The 15,025-nt window shown below is 44.2% G+C and overlaps 1 protein-coding gene across 1 annotated transcript in view; it reads right to left on the bottom strand.

Annotated features, from left to right (window-relative positions):
- Nucleotides 1-15,025, bottom strand: part of RIN2 (Ras and Rab interactor 2) — a 1,094,313-nt gene that overhangs the window by 540,183 nt on the left and 539,105 nt on the right. The window contains exon 4 of the mRNA XM_078648965.1: nucleotides 2,186-2,312. The gene's annotated coding sequence lies outside the window, so the exon portion shown is untranslated. The remainder of the gene's footprint in view (nucleotides 1-2,185; nucleotides 2,313-15,025) is intronic.

Here is a 15,025-nt window from a genome sequence, read left to right as displayed (position 1 = left end):
TTATCACAGACCACCAAGCACTTGTCACCGTCTTCGGTAATCCCAATGCCAAGATGCCTCCACGCATTGAAAGATGGGGTCTACGACTTCAGGATTACATATACACAATTATCCACAAGCCGGGAAAATCTGAAAACTCGGCAGACTTCATGTCCCGACATCCCCAGATGTCCACCAGTGGAGGGTGCTCGCTAGCAGAAGAGTACATTCATTTTGTCATCGACTCGACCTGCCCACCTACAGTTCCCCTAGCGGCGATCCAAGAAGCGTCCGCCCAGGATCAGGTTATACAAGATGTCACGTATCGCATACGCAACAACTCGTGGCGACACGTGAAAGACACGTCTCAAACCTCTGGCCAGACTTTACAGGAACTGATAGCATTCAAGCACATCCACGAAGAGCTATCCATCAGCGAGGATGGTCTGATCTTGCGAGGGGGGAGGATTGCGATCCCACAGAGACTACGGCAAGGAGTGATCAATCTGGCTCATGAAGGCCACAGAGGAATAAGTGCTACCAAAAAGGCTCTACGAGAACGTGTCTGGTTCCCGCAACTGGATCAAATGGTGGAAGCCACACTCAAAGACTGTGTTTCATGCCAGTTGGTAAGCCGTGAAGAACCACCAGCCCCGTTACAAATGTCAGAGTTACCAGAAGGAGTATGGCAGCAGGTCGCCGTCGATTTCTTCGGCCCCCTAAAATCAAGCCAATACATTGTTGTCATCATGGACGAATACTCCCGGTTCCCGTTTGCTCACCTTATATCCTCAACCAAACCACAGTGATTCCAGTCCTCGATGAAATATTCGCAGCATGGGGCATCCCACTGCGAGTTAAGTCTGACAATGGACCACCGTTCAATGGCCACGAATTCGCTGAATTCGCAAGTCACCTTAACTTTAAACATCAAAAGATCACACCCCTATGGCCTCAAGCGAACGGTATGGTGGAACGCTTTATGGGTACTTTGAAGAAAGCTGTTCAACAAGCGGAACTGGCTCGCCGAGACATCCAACAAGCTCTGAACGAAGTGCTGCGGGCCTATCGCACCACGCCACACAACACTACAAATCAATGCCCAGCTACCCCGATGCTAGGAAGAATTCCTTGCACTCGGCTGCCCACACTGGACAATACCCTCCGACCTCAAACTGTGAATATTGACCACGATACCTTGGTTAAAATAGACTATGACAAAAACTGCAAATGAAAACCTATGCTGATCAGCGTAGACGCGCGAGACACACTGACATCCAGGAAGGAGACTGGGTGATGGTCCGGCGTGACCGAGGAACGAAAGCAGACAGCCGGTATCTCGCTCACCCCCTGAAAGTCAGCAGCCGGAAAGGAACTATGCTCACAGCAGAAGCTGACCACAAACGGATAACTCGCAATATCTCGTACTTCAAGAAATGCAACTCCCACAGACATAATCAAAGCCAACATCATGAGCTAGCCACTGACTCAGAGAGTCAGAGTGAAAGTAGCGGCCGAAACCGCCCGAGCCCAGTGAGACGAGACGACGTCATGAGCCACCGAGACAGGACACCTGAACGGCTCAATCGCCCCAGACGACAGATCAGATGGCCCATACGCCTTATTGAAGAAATCTGAGAGACAGTAAGACTCTGTACAAAAGGGGGAGGTGTCATATCGCCATTGCCTGACCCCTGTCTGCGACAGGACAAGCAAGGCAGGAAGGGGCGTGGGAGGAAGATTGGTGGCAGAAAGGGAAGTTCAGTTACGAACAGACATGGTAAAATAAAGACGTGTTGTACTCTGCTCCTGGCTCCTGTCATCATTGGGGAAGGCGCGACACCAGCGCCGGCGATCGTACTGTGAGCCGCACTGCTCTGGCGGCAGCCGATCTGGCTGCTATGCCACACCTCTTTCTGAGTTGTGGTTATGATTATTTTTTGAAGAAAAGCTTTATTAACTAGAACGCGATAAGTAAAAAAGCAAGCTTAAAAACTTCTTAAAAAGTCAGAGCATGATGTCATATGTCCCGTTCTGTACTCTGTACAGTAATCTGTGGAATGCAAGACTTTCATTAAGTTACAATTAAAAAGGAATCAAGGTGAATAAAGGCAGGTTTCAAGATGTGAACATTTTTTATTCACTGACAATTTTCTATTTTGTTAGTTCCTAAGAAATGCTCCGTATATTTAACACTATAACTTACCTTTAGAATGCGGTTGCGTGAATGCTTTTCATTGATCAGTTCTCAATTTCAGCTGGGTAACAGTGACAGGAACAGTAAAGTCTCAAAATGAAAACGTGGTGTAGTATACAGACTCCTTCCAAATGCCCTATTAGAAAAAAATGAAATTAAACAAAGTGTGAAATTACTTCTGGATAAAGTTGATATTATCACTTCAACTACAAAACCAGCTGGCTGCAAGTTTCCATTGACCCTGCAATCCTATAGCTAGATGATTCAAGCCAGATGTTTAGGATAACTCACTAAATTGATTATGTCCATTTTAATTCATTTTACGTAACTGTACTTTGTGTGATACCTTGAAAATTTGTCATTGCTCCGTTGCCATGGTCCTTTATCAGAGTCCCCTCCTGCACATACTTATAGGAATTACTTCTTTATGAGAAGGGCTGTTGCCATCTCACCAAAATGAGGGCTTTGGTATTAGATGGTCTTCTACTATACCTCAGAATATCTAGAATTACCTGTAGTTAGATTTTACCTGTATCTTCTCTCACACTTGCTCTCACAATACGATGGACTGGTGCGTCATTCGTGACACATTGATATATGTTACATTAGTCCGCCACTTTACCTGACAATAAGCTCCCATTTGCTTGTTGTGTAGTTGTGTGTAGTTAATCTGTACAAGATACTAGCCAAATTTAGAGTTTAATCTTAAAATTAGTTAGGGCTACAACTTAATTATTAATTAATTAATAATGCTATGCCCCTCAATGGAATCACTAGTGTTTACTATTTTTTAGCTTAGTTGTAACCTTTCCACAGTTGCCAACCCATACAAACATATGTCACTTTCTGTTCTGTTTCTAGTTAATTTCATATGATGTATGTGAGTGAATATTTCTTTTATCCCATCTATATGCGCACAAATGCAATATCATTGAAAACATAACAAATTATCAAACTGAATTATTTTTTAAATATATTTCGAAACAGACATGTAAGAATTCGCATATAAACATCAAACGAATTGGAGAGTTATGACAGTTAAAAATGTAAACCTCCAAACGTTCAATGCACAAAAGCACATATCTGTGTGAATGAATTACACCTCGTATATTCTTCAGGGCTGCGGTGAAACATTAAAATATTCCAACTTATCCTTATCTCAGCTGACCCTTCACATGTACAATCGGTAACAGATTACAGTATTAATAAATACAAAGTAGATACAGTAACCCAGTTAAAAAAACAGACATTCTACCCTGATAAGATTGGATGCTGTCTTAATTTCTTATTTATTATTCCAAAAGGTTACAGGGGCATATTATCAAGGGGGTTTATCTCCGCTTTTTTGGCTTTAAAAGCCAAGAAAGCGGAGATAAAATTATCTCCCTATTACCAAGCTGTCGCTAACACCAGTTAGCGACAGCTAATAGGAGATAGCGACCATCTTGGGCCCCGCTTTGCATGTCAGTGATATTTATCACTAATGACATGCAAAGTGGGCGTGCCAAGATGTTAGCGACTGGAAACAGTCGCTAACATCGCTATCTCCTATTACCAACTTTTGGAGATATTCGCGCTAAGCGCGAATATCTCCAAAAGCTAACACCTGCCCTGAGCAGTTCTTAGCCATGTTATCCAATGGGAGGTGGATAACATGGCTAAGAGCATTTGCTCGATAATGCATGAATATCGCTGACTTTTCAGCAATATTCATGCATTGCGGCCGTTTTTTATCGCATTTGCGATAAACCTTGCTAATAGCAAGGTTTATCTGCGATAAAAATCGCCGATTTGCGGCGATAATTTTTGTCTCTAAACAAGTTAGAGACAAAAATTATCTCTATTGGTTGGTAATATGCCCCACAATTTGTACAATTTCCGTTTGTGAGAAATTACTTTTGAGAGTCTGGACATGTTCGTCACCTCCCATTAACGCCTTGAAAGGCTGTCAAGGAGCCTTCAGTCTGCATGTCAGTACATTTCGGTAAACCGTTCCTATTTCTAATCCGTACCAATCTGCCCACAACTTACTCTGCTATGTCTGCTCCCGTACATGTCAGGTCAGGTGGGTTAGTGAGGGCCTGAAGACTGCCCAAACTCCCAGGCCACATGCATGTGCAAGCGCCACAGGCCGCAACACCAAATCATTTGTACAGTCTCCTGCACGGCAGCCGGCAACGCAACCCATCTCCTCTGACTAGCGCACCCCACGGAGATCATGGTCAGGACTTGTTCTTTGTCGAGGGCACATTCAGCCCTGCTAAGTACCACGCATCAGGCGTTAGACTAACACATTTCAGTGTGGTGGTCTGCATCACCGCATTGAAATGCATTGTCATGCTTTAAAGGACCTCCTCAGCTGTCAAGTTGGGAGCGTTGCAATAATTAGAGTACAAGACGAGCTGCCTGGAAGCAGGCGGTACGTGCTGCTCCTGGCAGGCTTTGGGCTCTCTGGCTCAGCTGGTAGATTTCAACTGCATAGCGAGTGGTGCAACAAAGTAGAACAACAAATTAATTACAGCTGCCTAGCGGTGACCTAAATGAGCGCCTCCCACTCTCAGCTTTACAGTACAGCTGTGCCTAGTTCTCATGTCGCCGGCAGCAGTCGAGTGAGTCTGCGACTCACCCAGAACTGATTGTAATTAAATTATGAATGTTTTCCAGGCTGTTTATATATTTTCAATAATGGCTATAGTCCGATTGACAAATGAGTTGTTAACAAATTTGTTTATAATACCCTGGCTAATCAAACTCATGTGCTGCGGCTGTCCAACTTGGGTGTTGTCAGGACCGATGGCAATTGTAACTAATTATGAACCTGCAGAGCTCCTTTCATTGTGTCGGCAAACAGAACCTGGATAGCCACACTCGCTGTCACACTGACTGTCTTATGAACTCACAGCCATATAGGCAGCTTGAAATTCATGTTGCGGCCTTTCTCACATCCTGTTGGAGACTCAGCCTGGGTGCATCACGTGGGATGTTTCTCTGTATTATTGATTTCAGTGAGGAGCGGGGGCTCAGTCGGTGAAGTGCACTACGTTAGTGCCCTTCTATTTCTGGTGCTTTGCATCAGTTAGCTTAGAGTTTCTCATTGCTCAAATGGGTGTTATTTCTGATATTTATATGTTTTCCTCATCTTCATTTTTAGGTTTCGTAACCTGGCGAGGGGCGAAGCCACTCCCAGATCGAAATCTGTTGTTTCTAATAGTGAGGTTAGGACAGCCTCTGTTTCCAATTGGCTAGCTCCATAAATGGAGGCTAGCCATTGGGAGGCAGAGGCTGTCAATCGCGTTTTCTCTCGAAAACGCGATTCGGGGGCGTTTCTGGTGCTTTTTTTAAGCCCCGCCCCTTTGTCCCGGGCCGCGCTGCCATTGGCTGCCGGCCCGGGACACCCCCGTGACGTCATTCCAGGGCCGCGCTGTGATTGGCTGCCGGCCCGGGACACCCCGTGACGTCAGCCAATCACAGCGCGGCCCGGGACCTGACTTGTTTTTTTTTGCAATGTATAGTATGACATGATGAGGCAGAATCATCTACTGTAGTTGCTCGCGTTTGAACTACAGGTGGCAGTCACGAGCCTCGGCTTCCCGGCAGTACCTGGCGGGCGGAGAGAAGTTTGAACTTGTTGTGCCTCCCACGGACTCTCTCAGGTGCAAAGGTGCGTTTGCAATGGCAGCGCAGGAAGTAACGTCAGCGGCTGGTTAATGAACACACCCCAGTCACCTGGGCAGGGCAGGGCTGCGGGGAAGACAACAGAGGCGCAGCGAGCAGGCAGGCGGGCGCCCAGCGGCCGGGCACTGGAGCAGGCACCATGGCGGGAGAGGGCGCGTCCTCCTGGGAGATGGGGCTGCTCAAGACCTTCGACTGCGCCGAGTTCTCCAACTGGGAAAAGATCGGCTCGGGCGGCTTCGGGCAGGTGTATAAAGTTCGGCACGTCCATTGGAAGACCGACCTGGCCATCAAGTGTCCGCCCAGCATTCATGTGGACGAGAAGTAAGCATAGAGCCCCCGTCAAGGTTTATGTGCATCTTATCCCCGTTGCACTCTGTGTATTTAAGAATGTGTGTATATGTGCGTGCAGCCAGCGCTGTCAGCTGGAGAAACGCGCACCCCTGAGGTTAGGAAAGCGGCTGTGGTGTTTGTTGTGTTCCTGGCAAGTCCCAGGGACGGCTGGAAACCCCCGTTGCTACTTAAGTGTTGCTGCACACCTGAGCTGCAACTTTGTGCCATTTTTTATTATTTATTAATATTCCCTTTACGTACCTTAACTTTTTCCATATTAATGTTTTATTTTTCTGCATTTAGTCCCTGAATTGTTTTCTCTGCCCAAATATTCAATCACGGAGTTTGATTTTTTTTTAAATTTTTCCCCTGATCATTGTAATGTGGATAAAAGTATCGCGTGGTCACAAGGAAAACGAGTTTGTAGTTCTTTAATATATGCACCCAGTCACACACTCGGTATACTTGCAATCCTCGTAGTCACTTTTCCTACATTTTCACACGGGATCTTTGTGTCTTTCAAATGCCTTTCAAATGCTTGTGCTTTTAACCTTCGGGCCCTGTTATTTATATTAATCCAGTACACGGGTGCCATATTCTGGGGCACGGGAGATTGTTGCATTTAGACCTTGCTGTTAGTGCAACAAGGTTTTCTTTGCACTGTGTTGTTCTGAATCTGGTGTGCGCATTGTGCAACTTGTTAGCAGCAGCAGGCTTTGGAGGTGTGTATTTGTAACCCCGCTGTCTGCGCCCAGGCTAGTCGCGTGCTTTCCATCCATAATGTCTGAATGCATCTGCTGTGGTTCCGCACTGCTGCGACATGCCACGGGCGTGACGCAATATGATGCTCCAGTCCTCACCCTACAGAATGTGGGCACTATTTTTACCATCCCAATACCCCCCTTGGCAGCTCTTCACCGTCTCACCAACAAAGTCATCATCAGCGGAGGCTGCTGAGCTATCGGTGATTTAGGCGCGCTGGGGGCGGTCCGGAGATGTTTGTGCTCAGGGGCCAGTCACACCTCTGCCATGGCCTGACCAGTGAAGTCAAACGCCCCCCTGCTGTCTCATTTAATTCACTAAGCATCAGCAAGGGTGCCACATTTCTCCCAGCCCAGGGCGCTAACTTGACAAAGGCGGCTCTGAGTGTATGTGTAATAGATCAAGGGACGCTGTTAGGGCCCAGTGCACATTGTTTATTAACTTCTTGCTTACTGTGTAAACCTTACGGCCTTACTCATTCATGTACGCAGGACTGAGCTACGTAAATTCAATGATATGCCATCCGCATATTCACGTGACCGTCTTAAGAAGTGTTTCATTCCTGCCAACCGAGAGTCACGTGACATCCGCTCCAGGGAAGTTTGGCCCGGGTCAAAACGATGAACTGTTTATGGGACAGGAAGGCTTGTATCCACATGAGTAGGTAGAGGTGATACAGGGGAGTTTTGAGTAATTCAGAGCAAGGAAGAGGTGAAAAGGGTCAGCTCTCAGAGCAAAACAAAGCACTTTAAGGTGTCTCCTCTGTCTTCCTTCTGAGAACAACCTAAGTGGTTCGATTGCCAGTCAGAAATCAGACAACCATAGTATTATACGAGCGTGATCAATTTTTTAAGAGAATTGTGACTTTGTTAAACATGGCCTGACTTAAAATTGCAAGAATCTGTACCAAAGATCGTACGTCTTTGAAAAACACATGCCATGCTTTACATCTGAAACAAATGCTACAGTCACCCATTTATTTTTTGTACCATCATACGAGGACACTGTGTACCCTTTGTGAAAATTCCAGTGGACCAGTTGTAACTGAATTATAATGATCCAGATGCAAAAAGAACGATTGCACTGGAAAAATATAAGATACGTGGTCTTGCCATTATCTGGCGTAATATGCTCAACCCCCCATAACTGAGACCCTTCCCTCTCCCCAGAGACCCTTCCCTCTCCCCAGCGTGTGTTGAGCTGGGGCAGGTGGCATGCATGTGATTCTTGTATGTGCATATTTACTGAACTGGGTAGCAGTATGAATCCCACAGAATTCTAATAGACTACTAGAGTGCTAACATGCTACTTTCAAAACATAAGGGGTGCACTCCTGGACACCATGTTACTGGAATATGAGCTGTTAAATGTAACTCCTTGCCCTAGGAACAGGAAGACGTACATGAATATTGCGGTGTTAATTACAAACATTAACTCAGCTGGTTGCAAATGTGAGGAGAAGTATGGATTTGTATGCCTTTATGCCATATTGATATTGTATGTTAATTGGGTAAAGACAATTAACAAGAGAGGTCGGTACTTAAGTCCTGCATTAACTTCCCACCTCTGTTTCTTCAGACAATCCATACCCTCTTAATTTAAAAAAGTGTAATTTGATAGACATAGAATTTATTGTTTTTTTATTTTCAATTTACATTTATGAAATTAGAGCTTTCAGAGGTGGAAAAAGTTATTAGCTGATCTGATCTCATATTTACAGTAGATTTGTGCTCTTAGAGAAACTTAAACCTTCAAATGGGTTGCTGTTTAGAAAAGTAATGTTACTTTAAAAAAAAACTTTTTCCTACTTTCTTTGTGTTAGTAGTTTGAGCTCCCTTTAGGAAGGTACACTAACCTCATATTCACTTTCACAGAAGTTAAATAGATTGAAATGATAAAACCTGTTTAAATAATATATTTTCGTCTTTAAAAATGTTGTGCTAGATATTGTATAAACAACTACATTCAATGTTATTTAAAACATTATAATAAAAATAACATTGTAAATCCAACTTGAAACATTTTAAAATAAAAAGCATTGTAAATCAGACAGAATAACAAGGCATCTATTTCAAATCCGAGCCAACGAACCACGCAATTTTTACTGACTTCGAACACTATATATATATATATATATATATATATATATATATATATATATATATATATATATAAAATGAACAAACAGAAAGGGATGTTTTCGGGCACTCATTTAATTCAGGGTCTTGTAGCAGCAGTGCCTCAACTTCCCAACTTGTCCAAAACCACGCAGCAATTAACCATCAATTGACAGCTAGTTCACTTGAGTCCACCACAAAAACCTCCCCTCTACTGCCCTCCTTGAGGTATTTGCAATATTCAGCAGCCCACTACGGCTCCGTGCTTCCGATCAGCTTCTACCAAGGAATTTCAGGCATGGAACTGGAATGTTTATTGGCGCTCTTCTGCCTGTGCCACATCCCAATCAGGTGCAGTTAGGTCGCCACTCTTCTCTTTTACTATACAGCACCTCTTTCATCAACAATTCATCCAACCAAGGTGCTCCAGTGTGTGCGTGCATGTGACTGCTCCAGAGTGTGTGTGTGTGTGACTGCTCCAGTGTGTGTGTGTGTGACTGCTCCAGTGTGTGTGTGCGTGTGGGACTGCTCCAGTGTGTGCGTGCATGCGACTGCTCCAGAGTGTGTGTGACTGCTCCTGGGTGGGTGTGTGTGTGACTGCTCCAGAGTGTGTGTGTATGTGACTGCTCCAGAGTGTGTGTGTGTGTGTGTGACTGCTCCTGGGTGTGTGTGTGTGTATGTGACTGCTCCAGAGTGTGTGTGTGTGTGTGTGACTGCTCCAGTGTGTGTGTGTGTGTGACTGCTCCAGTGTTTGTGTGACTGCTCCAGTGTGTGTGTGACTGCTCCAGTGTGTGTGTGTGTGACTGCTCCAGTGTGTGTGTGTGTGTGACTGCTCCAGTGTGTGTGTGTGTGTGTGTGTGTGTGTGACTGCGCCAGTGTGTGTGTGTGTGTGTGACTGCTCCAGTGTGTGTGTGTATGTGACTGCTCTGGTTGTGTGTGTGGCTGGCTCTGGGTGTGTGTGGCTGGCTCTGGGTGTGTGTGTGGGTGGTAGTAATTGCTGTCTGCTGAGCTCGTCTGTAGGGTACAGTAGTTCTCACATTTGCGAGAGATTAAGCTATTGGCAATGTAAATGACAATGCCATTTATTTATCTGTTTTCAAAACCAACACATACATACAAATTTTGTCATTTACAATGCCAATAGCTCTAACTTCTCCAAAGGCGAAACCGTTGCATTGTAAATGCTTGTTTGATTTTGCTTGCGAGAAAGTATCACTCATATTTGTGGAGATGTCACTCATGATTAAACTTATTACGAAAATGTAAAACCTAGCAATCTGAGACCTTGGCACCTATGCACACAGACACAGCGTGTAAATATGTGACTCTCCTGGCCACCATCTTGGCCAAGTCCACAATTCATTATTTTTAAGAGTATGACTCAATACCAGCACTTGTTTGCAAGAGGGGTGGACGTACATGATGCTCTTTGTTATTCCATAATTTTGCTCTCACTAAAATATAACTGCAACACTTAGTTCAGAAAGAGCAGCAACACTACATCTCAAGAACAAGAAGTAATGGCTCTCAAACAATGTAAACTTTAAAAATCTAACTTCAAGTCCATTTTGTATTCCTGAACTTTTCATGTGCAACATACAATACCTGTTTTCCTTTCTAGGGTTATAAATGTCACAACAGTCAGACTCATCCTTTTCTTCCCTGCAACCAGACAATAAAATAAATGGAGAAATGAACAGCTACACAAAGTCTGAACATCAGCTGCTCCTCTGTTGTGGCGGAGGAGCGTCGCACCATCTGCTGAGAGCTAGTAGAGGGAAACTTGAAACATAAAATGATAATATAACTATTTTTTTCCCTATGGCACTAGAGTCATAGGCAGCGATGATGACAGCAGGAGGAGGAGGAGTGCGCACTGTAAGTGCGCATGTCGGTTTGGCCGGCGCCTGTCGGTTTGGCCGGCTGCCTAAGGACAGCCAAACCGGCATGCACACTTAGATCTCTGCATCCGAGGTGTGCTGAACATCCAGTTGGAGAAGAGGCACAGGTTCCCAGGCTCTGAGCGAGCATTAAACCAGCCTGCTCAGACCAATCATGTCACTGCTCTCATGCTGGTAAATAGTATTACCAGCATGAGAGCAGCGTCTTAATTGTTGTCTGGGAGTCAGCACAGTGTGCGCCAGCCCATGTGGAATCGAGAGTCAGGACCAAAGCAGAAGAACACTGAGACGGCGGCCGGCATTGGCAAGTAAGTACTTTTTAATTTTATTATTTTGTTATTTACCCCCACGTCTCCCACCCCCTTCCCCACCACTTGCCATTATTTGCAGCCGCCATTGAATCTAAAGCCAAACATAAAGTAAGCACTTAACTGAACTACTTTGTTTATGATTCACCCCCTATGATAGGACAGATTGCCACCAATCTTATTGAAGTTGGCCAATAGCTGAAGTGGGCTGACCCACTTCCTCATTGCGTAGCGGTGTGAAGAAAATTATGAATGACAAAATAACAAACTAAGAACTGTCTCTGGGACACTCTCTCTCCCTCTCTCACTCTCTCTCGCTGTCTCTATGTCTCTATCTAGCCGGTCGCACTTAATACTGCATGTCTCAGTCTAACACCTACGTTTGGTGGGTTGCTACTCATACTGTGTGGAGAATGTTTTACGCGGTTATAGCTTATTTCCTTGGTCTTTAGAATGAAGTAGAAACAGGTCAGCAAGGTATGGAGGTGTGCATGTGACAACACATAGGACAGTGACTAAAAGAGTAATTGTGATTGATGGCAGCAATTCAGCAAGAAGTTGAAGATTATCAATTGGAAATGTTTTACCAATTTAAAAAGAACTATTGGACTCAGTTGAGTTAAAATTCTGATGGATCTGAGTCCAGGGATATTATGATTTCACACAATTGGAAAACAAACATATAAACTTTATTTCTCTGAAATGGTGGTACTTAGTATGTAATAATCAATTGAAATTAGATTCCGAAGGTTCCCCCCATAAAGTCCAAACATTTGAAAAATGCTGGTTTCCTTTATATATCTATATGCATACATATATGTACATATGTATGTTTCATGCACTGGAAACAATAAGCAGTGAATGTTAGTGTTTTGAGGAGTAGGGAGTCAAAAAGAGAACTCACTTTTTGACTGTTTTTTCAGTGATTTTCATCGATTACTGAGCACGCATTTCGCTATGCACAGCGGGGTTTGGCACCGGCAGTCAAGCCCTGTGACCAACCACCCATTACTGACCAACACACGCTGCCCACAGTTACAGGGGTTGCACGAAGGGCTTGGCCGCCATGGCTAGTATCACAGTCCTTAGGCATGCAACAAACAACCCTCTATATTTCATTTACCAGCAACTGCTATTATTTATTAAAAAGAAAAACATTTTATCATGAGCACACTGTAATTGTATGCATTAATTCATAAATACGTACAGGCTGTCAGGTGGAAACACCAGTAGTGACACCGTATAGCAACTGATATGGGCAAAGGCCTGAACCCTACACCCACAGCACCATCTTACATACATTAAACAGTGTATAATGCAGTGCAGCTATTAAAAGCAAGCCTACTGGCTTCATCAGAATGTCTTCACAATTATAAATGCAGAAATACACAATTTCAAGTGAATGCAAACAAAATTCAAATTCCAGTTGTTAGCATTATCTTCTAAAGACATCCTCTAATAAACGTAATGAGTCACTGCTATAGTTTGTCAATAAAACATTTCACAGTACTAATACTGTGTGTATGCCTTTTTTCTACCTTTACACATGCTGTTAACTAGCATTTGACCCACACCATAAAGGTCCTTAAGATAAAAGATTCAAGCAGCATAAATGCCTCAATGAAAACAAAAACACTCCCATGGTCATACATGCAACACCCTGTGAGACAAAGGGTGCCAATGAGGACTTCAAGATATCATTAAAGCGTCTTGGGTGGGCTCACCACTGTCCCGTGGTGCCCTCTCCAGTCATTTAAAACGTGCCTCATTATGTCTCTGCTCTCCCAGGCACCAGATGCAAAATATACAAATTAGCGATTCCCAGGGTCTTCAGGGGCACGCTTTTGTCTTCGGCCATTATTTAGGTCAAGACTGGGCAGTGCATGCGCTGCTCTGCATGCTGTATTAGAGTATGGACTTCAAGTCCCGCCCACTCTCCGCCCATACTTTTCATTGACTTGTGTCATTGTCCTTCGTAAATGCTGGCTTCTGATTTGTTGATAGGCTTGTTAGTCCCTCCTTAGTATCACCTTGTCTTCATTTGTAACCTCCCATGAGGACTGGCCGTTTAACTTCTGTTGTTACACAATATGTCTTATTTAATCTGTAAGCACTATTTTCTTTAATGAGCTTCTCCTACTGCTGGCACAACATGCTTTACTGCAACATTCAGCATGGCATGCGTGCTTTTACTTTCCAAGCAGCCCGGGACAATGGCGGACACTTTTTTTTTAATGAAATAGGTCTCGCATTTATAAGATTCCACCTATTGGCATTGTAAATGACAATGCCTTTTATTTACATGTTAATTATCAAAACAGATAAATAAAAGGCATTGTCATTTACAATGCCATTAGTTTAAACTATAGCAAATTAAAGACCTATTTCATTGCAAATGCTTGGTTTAAAGACTGTGGCCTCGCACTGCAACACATGTATAATGTATTTATTATTTTATCTATTAATTGAGTGCATAGACTCCCGACTTTGGGCACCAAAGGGGGGACCCAGAGCCCTCGTTGTCACTGCTTGCTCCTTGCGTGGCACACCTCTCAATAGCTGGTGTGAGAGCCCACAGCCTCATTTTCCCACCCAAGGTCAGTGCGGGTAGAAGTGACCTCAAACAGTGGCGTAACGACAATTGAGGGGGCCCCCCTGCCAGGTACGTGAAGGGGCCCCTCCGGACTCTATTAGGAGCTCTCAGGCCGAAGTGCAGTGCTGAGGGGGCCTCTTGAGCTTGAGGGCCCCCCCGTACTGCGGGGGATGCGGGGGCCTGTTTTACACCCTGACCTCAAAGGTCTAACAATGCTGCTAAAAATAGTCATGGGCATATTTGGAATCGGAGCTGGGTGTGTGACTAGGAAGTAGGAGGTTGTCCTATGTCAGTTCACACTGACAATGGGGCAGTTGGTGGAGTAGTCCACACCCCAGAAGGCCCGGGCGCTGGAGGCTATGGTTTGAGGGTGAAGTCAAAAGAATCTTTATTGGCTTTTACCCTGAATAAGCCCCACTTAACACACCCCAAGCGGTGACTTTATCCCTCTATTATTTTTTTATTCTATCTATTACCTTAACAGTTTTTCTCTCCTTTCTCCCTTTTCCCATAAATTCAATGCAAGCTCCTTTTAGTCATTCATTTTACTTATTGTGTAGAGGAAGATGTGCGGTATATTATTTTCCCCAGCTCTCACTGTCATGAGGTTCTTCCCTCAGCATGTATTCTACTTTATAATGTATGTATTTGCACTTACCTTTACCTTCCAGTCAGTTGCTTGTAAACCTGATTAGGCAGAGAGTTTTGCCCAATCTAGCACCTTCCTAATTACATTTGTCGGACTGTTTTTTTTACAAACGCTGTGGAGAAATCTACCTCAGCAGGTCTTTCTGTTCATAGCTAACAAACAAAACGCCCATATAGGACACTAGAGAGGTTCAGTAACTAGAATAGGGAAGTGGTATAAGAAGAATGGATAGAGAGAGAAAGTTAGAGCAAGGCGAAATAAAAAGTGAAATAGACAAGACGAGAGGAGTAAAGAAGAGAGGTAGGATTGAAGTAAACAATGAAGAGGGAGGAAAGATAGACTAAAGAGAGATGACCAAGAGGTTGCGAGAGAAAACTAGGAAGAGAGGGCAGAGAGCGAGAACTAGAGAGAGGAGAGAGAAACAGAAAGAGATAATGGAGAGTGAAAGCCAAGAAGACGAATAGGACAGAAAGAGAGGCATAAAGTCAGGGAAGACAAAGATAGAGAAGGGGGA

The sequence above is a fragment of the Lissotriton helveticus genome, chromosome 6, assembly GCF_964261635.1.
Source record: "Lissotriton helveticus chromosome 6, aLisHel1.1, whole genome shotgun sequence".
NCBI classification, from domain to species: domain Eukaryota; kingdom Metazoa; phylum Chordata; class Amphibia; order Caudata; family Salamandridae; genus Lissotriton; species Lissotriton helveticus.
This window is presented reverse-complemented; position numbering and strand designations above follow the sequence as displayed.